Source organism: Trachypithecus francoisi, unplaced genomic scaffold (assembly GCF_009764315.1).
Source record: "Trachypithecus francoisi isolate TF-2019V2 unplaced genomic scaffold, Tfra_2.0 Lachesis_group2, whole genome shotgun sequence".
Classification (NCBI taxonomy): Eukaryota; Metazoa; Chordata; class Mammalia; order Primates; family Cercopithecidae; genus Trachypithecus; species Trachypithecus francoisi.
The window spans coordinates 79,982,249-79,994,720 of record NW_022681465.1 but is presented as its reverse complement, the minus strand read 5'-3'; the positions used below and the strand labels follow the sequence as shown (position 1 = coordinate 79,994,720).

The 12,472-nt window shown below is 35.1% G+C and overlaps 1 protein-coding gene across 2 annotated transcripts in view; it reads right to left on the bottom strand.

Moving 5' to 3' along the window:
- The window catches only part of FGF10 (fibroblast growth factor 10), a 96,741-nt gene that overhangs the window by 83,099 nt on the left and 1,170 nt on the right, over window positions 1-12,472 (bottom strand). The gene's annotated exons all lie outside the window — the stretch shown is intronic.

Genomic DNA, 12,472 nt, shown 5'->3' with positions numbered 1-12,472 from the left:
TTTTATCCTCAATTATGTTAACTCTATAATGTCAGTCTGGTACAATAACGGTTAGGCCTAATTTTCTCATCTAAACATAGTATGGGCATAACAATGATGATCTTACCCATATTACAAAATTTTTCTGAAAATCAGTTGATGAAAGCATTAATCTGGCAAATTTTTTATTATTCAATGATTTAGGGAACTTTTCACATAATGGAATAATTAGTGACAACATAAGTAGTCATGGCATAAAAGAGTAATGAGAACTAACACTGTTGAACTCTTACATGGTGTTAGGTCCTATATTTAATACAACTTTACAATTATAGTCTCATTTGTAAATTTATGACTCATTCTTCCAACAGTGGTGAGGTGGGTGATATTATTACCTAAACTTAAAAGATACAGAGACCAAGACCCAGGGAGTAACTTGGCCATGATCACACAGCTATGAAATTTTATAAATAATCCAGATTGCGGGTGTTATCTTTTCGAGAGCTCATAGTGTCAGTAGGGGGGTGTAGTTGTATATATGCTGTCTGTATGTTTCTCCTAGTTTGTTTAAAAAAATACTTACATGTACTCTTTTTCCAGAAAAAGAAGTTTAGCATATTTTGTTTCTTTTTCTGATCATGTAAACCAAGTAAATCTAAGACAATTTACAATACAAATGCCAAAAAAAAATGTCCACAGCTAGAGCAAGAAATACTGATGCTTCATGTATTCCTTTTGGGAATTAGATGGAAATTACAAAACCTATTCACAGTGAAATATACATATTAAGAATTTTTGAAATTCCAAGTAGTTTAAATTTTAAAATAATGATCATTTGACAAATCAGAAATATGAAGAATTATGTCATTTTAGTGAAGAGCAGAAGAACTACTTCTTTTCCATGTCCCTAGTATAAAATTAGCTCTTTTTCCTTTTGATTAAGCTACAATTTCTTGCTACTTACTATATTTAGATTGTCAATTATAATGTAGATAATACTCCTTTGAAATATTCTTCCACTTTCTTTTTTTACTTCAAGAAGTAAAAATGAAAAAAAAAAAAAAGGAAAGGGCAAGTTTAAATAAAAATCATGTCAATGTAATATTTTGCCAGAAAGTTGAGATCCACAAATATGAGGATAAATTTACATACTTCCCTTTCACATGATACCACCTTCTACTGTACTTTGCTTTGTCTGTCAGAAGATGCCTACCTGCATGCAAACTTTCTGTTTCCTGCCTGTGATTTCCTGAAAATTTCATGTTTGAATCCACACCCACACATTTCTTTGCCTTCTTTTAGAATATTCTTCCTTCTCTTGTTTTATCTCGTCTAGCTAGAGTTCCTTATCCTCAGTGTGACCCCCTGATGTCATGCATCCCTCCCTCAGTTAGAGACTGCTGTTTACTTAAATTCTGTCTTGCTTCTTGGCATTGCGTACAAACTGCCTTATATGCTCTTTCAACTCCCTGTGACAGTCTCTTCTTTCTACTTCTAGACTGCAAATGCTTTAAGGGTATAAGCCAAAAAGGTCACAGTAATAGGATAAGAAACAAGAAACAACTACCAGCTTTATGAAGAACTAAGTATCTGTGATAATGCTGGTTCAAAACTGTAAGTTGAAATATAAGATTTATTCTGAACTATTTAAAAATTAAGAATTACTTTTCTTTGTTACCTTTTATTCTGTAATCATCAAATCTCCATTGTTACCTATTTTACTATTCTTTTTTCTTTCTTTCTTTTAACCTTTTACAGCTTGTGTCCTTGAGAATATCCATCTTCTGTTCTTTATTTTAAGCACCTTGCTCTCTCCTCAAGTTACCTTCCGTTTTCAAATACAGGTTGTGTATCCTTTATCTGAAATGCTTGGGACCAGAAGCGTTTCAGATTTTGGATTTTTTCAGTTTTTGAAATATTTGCACATACATAATGTGATATCTTGGGGATGGGACCCAAGTCTAAACACAAAACTAATTTATGATTTATATACACACAGCCCGGAAGTAATTTTTAAAAATATTTTAAATAATTGTGTGCATGAAACAAAGTCCATATACATTGAACCATCAGAAAGCAAAGGTGTCACTATCTTAGCCACTGATGTAGGTAATCTGTGGTTATTTGGCATCACCCTCATTCCTGACTCTGAACTTAAATGCTACTGATAAGCAATCATTTTCTTACACTTATTCATACATAAGTACTTAAGAGTAAACAACATGACATACCACTATTACAGTGAAAAAATAATGTGTTTGGAGTAATTAGGCAGCACAGTAACATCACCAGAATACCTGTATCAGCTGTTAAGCAACAGCAGCTGAAGGGGGATGGGAGGATCTTTTTTCCCCTTGGGGATGCTGAATAAACTGTGCTTCTATGTTTGGACTGTGATCTTTTATATGAGGATAGGTTTGGAATTTTCTACTTGTGGCATCATGTCGGCACTCAAAAAGTTTTGGATTTTGGAGCATTTTGGATTTGAGATTTTTGGATTAGAAGTGCTAAATCTGTTTCTTCTACCAGCTTCTTAAAGAACCAGGCCTCTACTTTTTCCCCAAAACTTCAGAACATTATGAATATTACAATTCCAAATCAAATTTCAGGTAGTTCTATTTTGAGACGAAGTCTTGTTCTGTCGCCCAGGCTGGAGTGCAGTGGCGCCATCCCGGCTCACTGCAAGCTCCGCCTCCTGGGTTCACGCCATTCTCCTGCCTCAGCCTCCCAAGTAGCCGGGACTACAGGCACCCGTCACCACGCCCGGCTAATTTTTTGTATTTTTAGTAGAGAAGGGGTTTCACCGTGTTAGCCGGGATGTTCTTGATCTCCTGACCTCGTGATCCCCCCGCCTCAGCCTCCCAAAGTGCTGGGATTACAGGCGTGAGCCACTGTGCCTGGCCAATATTTCCCTTTTTAAACAAAATCCAGGTATATTTCTCCTTCCCGCCTATGTCCTCAATTCCTGCATTGTTGAATGCCACTTCATCGAATAATATAATTGTTGCTTTCCTGATGTTTTCCCCCTGAAATAAGAGGAAGCATCATATTTACTTTTTCTTTATATAGTACCCTTTTGATTAAGGCTTATGATGTGCCAGGCACCATTAAGCTGTGTGTGTCCATTCAGATTTCAAACTTCTGCCACATCCAGCCTCAGTATGCCTTCTCTGTACTTCTTGAATGAGACACCAAACTCTCCCCTTGCAGTGCCCTTCTCACCTCTTCAAAAGGCTTCTCTAGCTGTGCTCTTTGGAGTAGTTCCCAGTTGTTTCCTAGTTTTCTATTAAAACATTGTACTTGTGTCGTTGATAGCACTCACCTTAATTTTTATCATATCACCTCTTGGTTAACTTGTTTTTTGACATTTTCTGTGGAGAATGTAAGCTCTATGAGAGCAGAAAGACCAACTTTTTTCAACAATGCATTTATTCAGTGCCTCACGCACTATCTGACACAAAGCAAGCACTCAAATTTCAGTTGAATGACTCAATGAATGAATGTAAGATCTCATTTCATCTTTACCATGTAGTAAAAAGGTAAGTATTGTTAATATCCTTGTTTTACTGATGACAACTTGCCCAAAGTTATCAACTCTTATCTCGCAGTTTGCCTACAGGTGTGCGGCTTCAAAGCCCGCTTTCACTCTGGGACTATACTTTTTATCACTTTGAATCAAAGCCCATACTTTTAATCACTCTCCCATACCTCCTTTTTAGCAGGAACTGGGACTTCGCTTTCCTTGCTTTGATAGCCTGGCTGCGATGACTTCTGTGGGACTTCTCTTAGATCATAGGTTCTCATTTCAGTTAATTTAACATCCAGTTGAATGCCAGGGCTTGGGTTATATTTCCCTCACACCTTTCTTGTCATGTCAGCCCTTTTGCAGTGGTACTCATTAGCTTGATCTCTTTCCTGAGAGTTCAAAACCCTTGTCTTCATCACTCGAGCAAACCATCTCCTCCTCCTTTCACAGTATGTGTCCAAACACTCTAAGGCCTCTTCTCTTTTTCTACTTTTCCTTCTGGCTTCTCAAAAGTTTCATTACGTGATCTTTACCATCTCTCTTGTTTCCTGGATGTCAGCATATTTGAGCTCTAAAACACTATTTTTGTTCATCAGGTTTTTAATACTATAATGTGATTAACATCACTAACACTTTTTTTTATACTTGTGGAATCATATCCTTCTGCAGAGATATTCCCAAAAAATGACCCCCCAAATCTGGTAATTACTGCTATGAATACCATTATAAATGTATCTTACTTTAGATCATCAATAGTATGTAAATCAGTGTCATATGTTACCATTTACCCCATGTTACAGAATATTAATTCTTCCTTTAATAATTCTGTCAGTAAATTAAAGTTACTTAAAATTTGAAAACAATTGTAAAAACAAGCTTGACTTTTATTATTATTATAACAGATAAATTTAACGTACTTATCTCAATCTGACTATTGAGTCAGATTCTGCATATGATAAACTTAAATCTAATTCATCAATCAGTGCCAAAAAATTCTTTCTTAGGAGAAGTATATGAAAACACGGAATTACTTCAGATTCTAACTCCTGTTGGTATTTCAAAAATTCCTAGTAAAGGCATATGCATTTCTACATTTGTTTCATCTGACATACATATACATATTTTACATTGTTTCCTGATTTAAAAACAGTTTTATTGAGAACCTAGGTTTTATTTTTAAAAGTCACATATATTTGACAGGGGTACTCAGAGAAGCTTGATAATCTAAGTGCCATTCTGGAAATTGGGAATATCAAAGACCTCCAAATCAGCATTCATCTTTTTTAAAATAAATGATAACTAAAGTAGAAAAATAGAAGTGTTCAGGCTGGGTGTGGTAGCTCACACCTGTAATCCCAGTGCTTTGGGTGGCCAAGGCTGGAGGATCACTTGAGCCCACGAATTTGAGACAAGCCTGGGCAACATAGTGAGACCCTATCTCTAAAAAACGAACAAACAAACAAAAATCATCAAACAATCCAGGCCGGGTGGTGCATGCCTGCAGTTCCCACTGCCTGGGAGGATCACCTGAGCCCAGGAGGTTCAGGCTGCAGTAAGCTGTGATCATGAGTGAGACCCTGTTTTTAAAATCATCTTCACTTTCTTTCTTTTATGGTAGTCCAGACAAAGGCAAAAATGTGAGAAAAATGGCAAAGTAGCTAGTAAGTGTTACGTATGCAAATAATTTAAAAGAAAATAGGAAAAGTAGGGAGAGTTATTGGGAGCAAAAATTTAACTTGGAGGAAAAATGCAGAATGATGATCTAGTAATGGGATAATCAGCACTCTGAAGGGTGCTAATCTGTGGTTTGTCCACTTCACTTACAGCAGAGCTTAAAAGAAATTGACCTGGAATGCTGGGATAAGAAGGAATTCACTGCAGAATTGAAATGAGAAGACGGTCCTGATGGAGTACATTGAATTTACACCATTGAAGATTTTTATGCAAAATAAAAACAACACTATCAGTTTTAGATGCTATGCCCTGAATGTCACCTTGGGTGCCAAGTAACACTAATGAATGACTTTCCCTGGCCTTGAAGGTATGTAGCCAGTTCTGAAACCAGAGAAAAGTTATTAAACAAACAATCAAACAAACAAACAAAAAAACCCCACAAAACCAAGGAGGTGAAAATAATGGAGTGAGGAAGGGATGGTAAACTATTAGGGATTTACAATGCCTCAGAAGCAGGTTGCCACAGACTGACTCAAAACAAAGCTATTAGAAAGAAGTCAATGAGCCTTGAATTGTAAAGACTTTATGAATATGTCAAGTTGTCTTCAACACAGGAACAAAAAAGGTTAAGGATGAAATAACATGTCTGTTTTTTCAGTAAAGTATGTTAACACAAGGTCCTTGAAGAAAAGTAATAATAATTATTATTATAGAAAAACATTAAAAATACCTTTTTAAAAAAGTTCTAAATCTTGTAGCAATCCAACACTATTCAGAATTAGATGGAATTTAACCCACCGTATTCAGAATTAGGTTCTAGTTGTGGTGAAATTATGAGGTTTGTTTAGTTGACAATTCTTTGAAATTTGGGGTATATCAAGTTAATCAATACTTTGCCTTCTATTAGGGTTAGATGATTTATTAATAGCTCAATGACATCATTCCTTGCAGGAAGCATTCCAAAACTTTGAAAATCATTCATTAATAATGCACATACTGACAGAATGGGTATAGGTAAAGGTGGACTGGTTTAGGTTGAAGAATTATTAGGTGAACTATAAAATAAGGCAATGCTTTACTGCCAGCACTATGAATCTATCAGATAGTAATTGGATGCACGTGTTAGCAGCAGTAAAAAGTCACTGTCCAGTTGTCCACCTTACATGGGAATCTACTCTGAGTGTCTTCTTTGATTTATTGTGCCAATTAGAACACAGCGTTCAAAGAAAGAACACAACTGATCTGATTTAAAAGCAAGGGAGCCTTTAAGGCCATTATTTTGTGGGTGACCTGGCTCCCTTTTAGATATCTTGAAACTTTCTATTTGTGTAAAATCTATACAAATTAAGTACTGGGTTTTAAACTGATTCTGTACAATGTCAACATTTTGTATTCATTAATTCAGTATCAGAGTGTCACTGGTGGCTTTCCAAGATGCGGGTATATTTCCTTTTGTTAATTTTAAAGGTGCATTTCTAAGCTATTCTTTGTTATACTGACTGAATGGCACAGATAAAGGTAACATGCACTGAGAAGAAAGAGTGCTGATTACAAAATAATGTTTTAAATCTGGAAAACAAAGTAATAAACACCCTTGGTCAAATGTCAAATGTAAATTATCTTAGATCATTGCAATATACCATGAAAGATTTAAACACTTCTGCATAAACGACTTGAGACAAAATGAAGTTGATTACATGTCTATATTGTGATAAAACTATATTAAAATTACATAAGCATGAATTGTATATTCCATCTTTTCTATAAAATAAAATAGATTTGTAATTTCTGGAAGGAAAATTCTAATATTTTCCTTACTTATATTAAGCAAACATCAACTATTAAGGTTGACAGATGAGGGAACAGTAATACTAAAAATGTCATCTGAATTACTCTTGATTGCAAAGTTCACAAAATTAATGTTAAGATAGATTAAAATCACTTTGAACTAATACACATACATTACTCTTCTTTCTGAAGCATAATAAAGAAATATAATTTGCACTACAATGTTGGATAAGCATATAGACATTGAGGCTTAGGAAAGATGTAGTTATTCACAGGCAGCTCATAAATGGGAGGAACATTAGTTCCATTTCAAATGAGCTGTCAAATTTTTTTCAACTTTTTTTTGGCTTGTGGAAAGTTAGACATTTGGATAATAAATGGGGTTTGCTTCTGAACATTAAAGTAATTGTATAGAAATTTAAAGTGTTCATTCATGTTCTACTATAAGTTCTTTAAATTCTAAAGAAATGCAGCTTTTCACTCTAAACTGGATAGTATAAATGTAGAAGAAACTATAAAGACAGTGGAGTTTATTTGATCCTAGAAGACACTTCTTCTACTTATTTTTCTTTTGTTAAAATTCTGTGCCTAAGCATCATTTTGAAAACACTTGCTTTTAAAGAGTCATTCACACCTTTAGGTAATAGGTTACTGAAATATCCAAGACCTAGAATTTGGTGTCTCTGAATTCTCATGCTCCAATATGGGCATGTGATTCCTGACAATTGTTTCCTTAGATTTCTCCTTGTAGGTGGTTATAAATCAGGTTTATGAAGAGGAAACTCTCTTGAATTGTGCATTTTTAATAGATCTATGATAAATCCATCAAAGTGGAGGTTCCATATGGTAGAAATGCAGTAAAGGTAACAGGACAATGTCATGTAAACATTAAATACAGTGTCTTCCACCTTCATAAATCTTCAATGCTCATGATTAAATGCTGCCGGTTATAAATTATGCAACTAAATTCTAGAAACAACCACAACTGAAATAAGATACCAGTGGAAGCCATAAATTGTCTATAGTTTTTTCTTCACAGAAAACTCTTGCGTCATTATTAGGGGATAATTTTTGAGTTCCTATTTTCCTCAACAATTATTTTTTCTCACTTCATTTAGCTTCCTACAATAAGCTCTAGTCCTGGTTAAAAAGTAATAATCCCAGACAATAATCTGTCATTTTATATGGTAAAGTACCTTTTTGATTTGCAGGTTTATTTTAAAATTTTCTTAATATGTATAGCTTAAGTCTCTAAGATGTCGCCCTTTTTAGAGTCATATATCAGAAGTTTCTACAACAGTCCAAGTTCTCAGGTATTTACAATCAAATTATTTTATTACACAAGGGAACAATTAAACATTTGGCCCTCAGCTGTAAACAATTACTATATAAAATGACATTCATGGATTTTTCTTAAATAGTCATGTATTCCTAATGACCTCTGTTAACATAAGTGAGATTGATGTATGTGTATTTTGTGTATATCCGTAAGCAATTATATTCCCAAATATCAAAAGAGAGAATTTACCTAGAGAATACACTAGCCTTGTTTGATATCATGTGGCCACCTGCAATGACACATTTAATGTATTTGTTTTTCTGCAATTGTCATTTTATTTTTGTTCCAATTTAATTCTAAAGAATGGTGTTCACAGCAAGAAGCAGGTAAGGATCTGAATAATTTGTTTTTAGAGATTTCAGGTGTCATATTCTAATAAATTGATATTAATGTTGGAAGCAGCAGAAAGGTACAATAAGAAAGGAGAGATACAACCAATAGGCTGGGGCTTGAATCCTGGTTCTGCCCATTTCTAGCTGAATGACCTTGGACAATTTACTTTTTTCAGTATTAGTTTTCAAATTTGAAAAATATTGATAGTTATAGGACTATTATGATTATTAAATGAAGTGTGTATTTAAAGAGATAAAGCATATACAGCATACTCTTTACATATTGATTTCTCTATTGCCTTCCATACTTCTTTCCTAGAAAGGCCCAGGAGCCTTTTTTGTGACTTTCCCTTTTTGGAATATCTATTCTTAATTGTTTCAAGTTTAGGTATACATTTTCCTTTCACTAGATCCCTCTTTTCTACAAATGACAACCATGGGAGAAGCTCACAGCTGTTTTACTCACATCCAGAAATAAGTCAACTGGTCCCACTTGCAAGGACACCTAACAGCTGTATCCAGCCTTTCTAAGAGGTCAGAACTAAAGCCGAGTGGTAAGGTTTCAAGGGCAAAGCTCAAGATGTAACGAATGATAAAACAAAAACCTCAATGAGCCTACACATATCTAGTGACAGATACACCACAGCTATTCTAAATTATTCAAGCTTTCTCAGACTTCTAGCAGCAGAAAAATAATTCATGTTTGCTCTCTTTATTCTACTCTCATATCATGGCAAAGAAGCAAACAAAAAGTATAGCCCCCCCCCCAAAAAAAAAATATAATAATCACCCATATAGAGAAGAACTTTGTTAGCACATGTGGTCTTTTTAGAACCATCTAATTTCTGGGAACTAGTTTTGAAAGTAGAAGTTAAAAATGATTTTGCAATACTTATGGATGATTGTCTTACTTTCCTTTTGCTAGCATTCTGCTGGCAAAAAGTCAGTAAAACAGTTTTTTAATTATCCAGGACATCAAAAACATATAACCTTTTAGATAAGCTGTTACTGCAATTTAGCAGCAATAATACCAGGGTCAAAAGTAACAAAGAAAATTAATCTTCAAATAAGCAAACCTCAAAAGAACAGGTTTGTGTATTGAGAATAATTAATGACTTGTTTAGGCAAATATTACTGAAATGTGGTTTTTGGAAAAGGAACTGACACTCTTCAGAGGTTAGAGTTCCTAGTATTTACAAGCTACCATTTGGTGGACGGCTGGCTGGCTACCCTGTAGGCATGGCAAAAGTTTTTTCATATGTTATTATGCAACATTTAGACAATATCTTAATACCATGTAGTTCAGCTGAATCACTCCAGTTGGAAATTGTAGCAGCATTTAGATTACCTGGCCACATGTGAAATTAAGGCTTTTTCAATCTCTAATTTTCACTTGCTATGTTTTGACACAGATGTTCTTGGAAAGCCTAAATTGTTTATGATTTGACAATATTTAGCGGAGTGAACCCCTCCCCTTTCACTTTTAACCATTGATTAAGATTGCATTACCATATAAGATATTTAGCTTGTCATTATAACAAATAATATATGTTATCACACAGAAAATAAAATATTACTATATTTTGGACAGTTAGGATGGAACTTTTCTACACCCGTTTTATACAATATATATTGTATACTTTTCTTCTTTGCAGGTAGTTGTTATTGTAAAGATGAAATTCAGTTTCTACTGTGGAAATCATTTTACTATGCAACTAATCACATGTGATTATGATTCTAGAAAATAGCAATTTAAGTTGTGTAAACTAAAACAGCAGATTTGTTCTTAAGTCATATTATAAAGACCTTTAAAGTATAGCACAAACATTTGTTAAAAAGAAAAAAGTTTGCTCAAAGATAACACTCTGAAACTTTATCATATTCTTTTGAGTTTTCTCCATGAAAAATAAGAAATCAGTCCATCGGAATTTCTTTTTTTTAAATCTCCTGCTCACTCTGTCTAGGTGTCTGTTTGGATACACTCTGTCTGTTTGGATAGCTTCTTCCCCATCCTCCTAACTGAATGACACCACAACTATTTTATTTTAGAAGAAAATAAAGTTTTTAAATTTTTAATCAAAAAACCTTAAAGGTTATATACATAGGATCTAATGAATTCAGGTAACAAATGACTTTTAAGCAAAAATAATTGTCATCCTTATGACATTATTTCAGCTACTTTCTATGAATCAGGTAATGTAGTACTTAATTATCTTTAGTATGAAACATAAAATGAAACACTTTAAAAGCACTTCTACACGTATTTTTATTACTTATGAACATATTGTGAATTTTAGTAAATAGAACCAGTGGCTGAGGAGGAACAGAAGTTAATGTTGAGTGTGTGTGCATCCCCACAGAAGAAAACTAAATTCTTAATTATTGCAAATTTGTATTCAAAAATAAAATGTTAAATGCTGGTCAACTGTCATTCCCATTAGTGCCTGGTACTTTCTAAACCAAGGAATCTTGAAATGTTTGACTCATGTATTTAAGTTAGCTGATAATCTATACTTAGAATTCCTGAAAAACTAACACAAAAATGTCTCCTTTAAAGGTGACTTGGAATTTACCATTGAGATAATGCCAAATGATCACTAAAGATGTTTAAACATCATTGCCTACTGTCTTCAGTGTGCCATTACAGAGTCTTGGGTTCCTTTCACATAATAATCAATAGAGGATGAATAAGTCTCACCACTTGAAAGTAACTGAGAAAGGAAGTCAACAGAGTAATCTGGTTTTGCTGGGTTGATTCAAGAAGAGACACAATATCCAGACTTCCTCTTCTAGTTCTCTCTCCCTCAACCAGCCCACACCCCTGCAAGAAAGAAATAAGGGAAAGAAAGAAAGAAGGACAGAGAGAGGGAAAAGGCAAGAACAAAATCTAGGGATCCCAGGCATAATTTACACTGAGGAGAAAACGTCACACTGTAGGATAAACTATAGCCATGGAAACAGACTTATGACTTTTACTTTGAAAATAAAAGAATGACAATGAAATGTGTGTGAGGTCTGTGTGAATCCAGCCCCAGATGTTTACAATGCTGTAGTAGTATGGCTCTGCAATATGAGAGGTTTCAGAAGAAACAGTACAACAGGACACCACGAAGCAGTGCATACGGTATTGACAATGCAGACATGAGCATCATGTTACCAAGAGAGAAGGCAGGCAGAAGACAAATAGCAGCGGTGGTGCCTGAAAAGCTAACTTCATGGACTGCAATCACTCAAACTAACATAAGGGAAGCAAAACAAAACAAAACAAAAATCAAAACCAGAAAAATGTTTTTCCCTCATATCTAGAGGTGCTGGGGTAAGGGAATGGGGGTGGGGAGAGAGTGGAATTGATTTTTCTTTCTGAAATAAAGTTCCCACAAAGCTCCTATAATTGACAGCGGATGATTATTTTCAGCTTGAGGAGCCTGTCCCAAACTCTTAACAAGATTTCCAGGGAAAAGAAACAAAATGTGTTTACTTGAGCCATTTCCAGAAGGAAAGAAAAAGAGCTCTTTGGAGGAGGTAGGAAGGGCGGTGGAGAGAGAAAAGGGGCATCTTTGCACTGCAACAACTCTCTTGAGCGCCCTGAGTGGTCCGGCCAGTGACAGGCTGGAGGGAAGGAGTGGATAGGGCGGCAAGGGGTGGGGGATGTGGAGGGAGCGCGCTTAGGGGAGGGGATGCGGCAGCACAATGTATACACGGGGCGGGGGGGCGGGTGGTGAATTAGTGTGAAAGTATTCCACTTAATCATTTTACAGGGGTTGGGGACGTAAATATTTAGCTGGCCACATCTGGAAGAGATTTTTCCCCCCCGTGTGGGCTGGGGGTGGATAA